This window comes from Triturus cristatus, chromosome 5_2 (genome assembly GCF_964204655.1).
Source record: "Triturus cristatus chromosome 5_2, aTriCri1.1, whole genome shotgun sequence".
Lineage (NCBI taxonomy): Eukaryota > Metazoa > Chordata > Amphibia > Caudata > Salamandridae > Triturus > Triturus cristatus.
In genome coordinates, this window is record NC_140588.1 from 990,023,221 (window position 1) to 990,025,715 (window position 2,495).

Consider the following 2,495-nt stretch of genomic DNA (forward strand, 5'->3'; position numbering starts at 1 on the left):
GCAGACTGTCACAAGACACATGAGTCATGTGTCACCCTCGGGGAGATACTGTTGAGTCCCCAGAAGTCCTTGTATGCCAGGCAGGTGTGCAACTGCAGGGTTTAGTCCCTGGGTTGGGAGGCCAGGTTCAGGATTTGCCTGACCTGGAGGGAAGGACATCTGTAACCAGTGCCCTGACCGGTTTGGCTTCCAGGGTAACCACCCCAGTTGGGGGGGGTGCAGCCCTCTGGAAAGGGGTGCAGAGAGAGGGAGTCCTCACCTCTGACCCCGGTGCATCCCCAGTGTTTAGACCCTAGGTTGGGAGACTCCCGATTTTCAAAGCCAAAGAAGGCTTTATTTTCAGCTGTCTCCCGCCTATTATTGCCTCTGTTTCATAGTCGGCCATTGGTGAAAATAAATTCCCCCATTCTTTCACTATCTACCTCTTTTCTGTTGTGAAATGTTGGCATTGATGCTTATAGAGAATTGTTTTAGAAATCTAATTGATGGTTATGGTAGCACTGGGCATGCCCACAAAAGGTGCACATTGGCATAGACTGGCACTCAGCCTGTGGTTTTGTAAAGGTGTGCAGAATGCATGCCCATCATCACATAATAGAGGAAGGTACAAGTGTAATACTGAGCCAGATTATGAACAAATATGTTTGCCAAGTTTTGTGATTTTCCCTCTCACCTCTTTTCTCAAATCTCTTTCCTTCCTTGTCAACCATCTTATGTGTCTCTCTCCCCTAACCTCTCAGATACGTCTTTATCATCTTCCTCTCATCGGTCTCACTTTCTCGTCCAGCTATTTTTCCACATCCATCTGCGTCTTCATCAATGCACTCTTAAGTCTTCCCCTCTCAACTCTCTCAGAATGCGCTCCATTTTTGTCTTTGCTCTCATCTGGCTCCCCTCTCTTGCAGCTGTGTATCCCACCTACATAACACCTATCAATCCTCCCTACCTCTGTAACCTATTTTTATCTAAGCTGCTGTCTCTTTGTCAATGCTCACTCTCTCACCTGTCGCCCTCTCTTAGGTCTCGCATCAGTTTCTCTTTTCCCCCTTAAATTATCTCCTCCTTTCTCCCCTCCCACCCTCTCTCTCAGCTTTCTCTTTCGACACGTGTCTTTCCCCCGACTCCTTATTACTTCTCTTGCCTCAGACCTCTGTCTCACTCACTCTCTCACTCATCTCTTTCACACTTCTCTCTCAATATCATCACCTTGCACCTTTCTCTTTACCAACCTCTCTCTCAGCTGTATCTTACCTGCTTCACTTCTCTCTAGATTGTCTACCCCTAAAATTCTCTCAGCAGTCTCTTAATTGCTTATTTCTCACATGTACATTCCCCCACCTCTCAGTTGTTTCTTCCCCTGTCGCTCCATTAACCCCTCTCTCTCATCTGTATGCCCTATTTCTCTCTGTTTCTCTCTGAGCTCTCTTGCACCATGGTTTCTTTATCACAACTCTTACACCTGTCTCCTACTTTCAGTCTCTCTCTCTCTTACCTATCTCTTAGATGCCTCTTTTTCACCAGTCACCCCTCTCTGCTATGTCTTTAATCGGCTGTCTCTTTTTCACCCCTTTTTTACACCTGTCTCTCCTCTATTTCTCTATTGTGCCTTTCTAATTTTTCTGCCTGGTAAATCTTTGTCTTTCCATCGGTCTGTCAGCTGTCTCTTTTTTTTGCCTAACTCAAAGTTTCAAAGGCGGGAGGTATGCTTAGAGGAGGACATATACATGGATGAATTTGTTCCAATATTATTTATTTTTATACAGAACCTTTCTTTATTCAGACCCAATTCAAGCAGTCAACACCTATGCCCTGAAAATACAAGCTCCCCCAACACCCTTAATCTTCTCTTCTGCCCTTCTGCTGAAAAACGTGGCTTTTACAATTACAGGTTGTTTTGGTAGCTTGCCTTTCCCCAAGACTTTGTAGTAGCCCGAGTTTACTACATCGATGATAGGAACTGGTCCTTCAGGATTCTGCGCATAGTTAAGCCTTGTCTGCTCACTCACTAGAGTCCAGAGTTTATCCAGGTTGATTGTGGGACAGAACTGCTGATTTTTCTTCAGATGGAGATATCTCATACTGACTTTGCCAAAATACCCTGAATGATCTTTGTCAAAGTTGATTTTATGATGATGCATGCCACCAGCATTTCCTCAGTCTCCAGGGTGCTTTCTGTGTTTACCTATGCGGCCATGACCATGGCTCACATGGCCTCTGTGATTTCTGGTCTTACTCGTTCATGCTGGCATCTCGGGAGCCGCAGGATGAATTTTAAGTGAGCATTGGGGGAAATTTTGTGTGCCTCCCACTTATTGACCTAATCTCCATCTGTGAGGAGGGCTCCTAGATCTTCCTCCCAACGGGGTAAGCATGCATCATCACGCTGAGCAACATAGAGGTCCGAAATCAAGTGTCGTTCGTTGGAGGCCTCACAAAAGAAGTGACAGCTAGGGAGAAGTGTGAGTTCAACTGTAATTCTGTACATATTTGTAATT

General features: G+C 45.5%; 1 pseudogene; it reads right to left on the reverse strand.

Moving 5' to 3' along the window:
* Positions 1-1,775: 1,775 nt before the first annotated feature.
* LOC146829546 (large ribosomal subunit protein uL15 pseudogene) lies at positions 1,776-2,249 on the reverse strand (annotated as a pseudogene).
* Between the last annotated feature and the right edge of the window lie 246 nt (positions 2,250-2,495).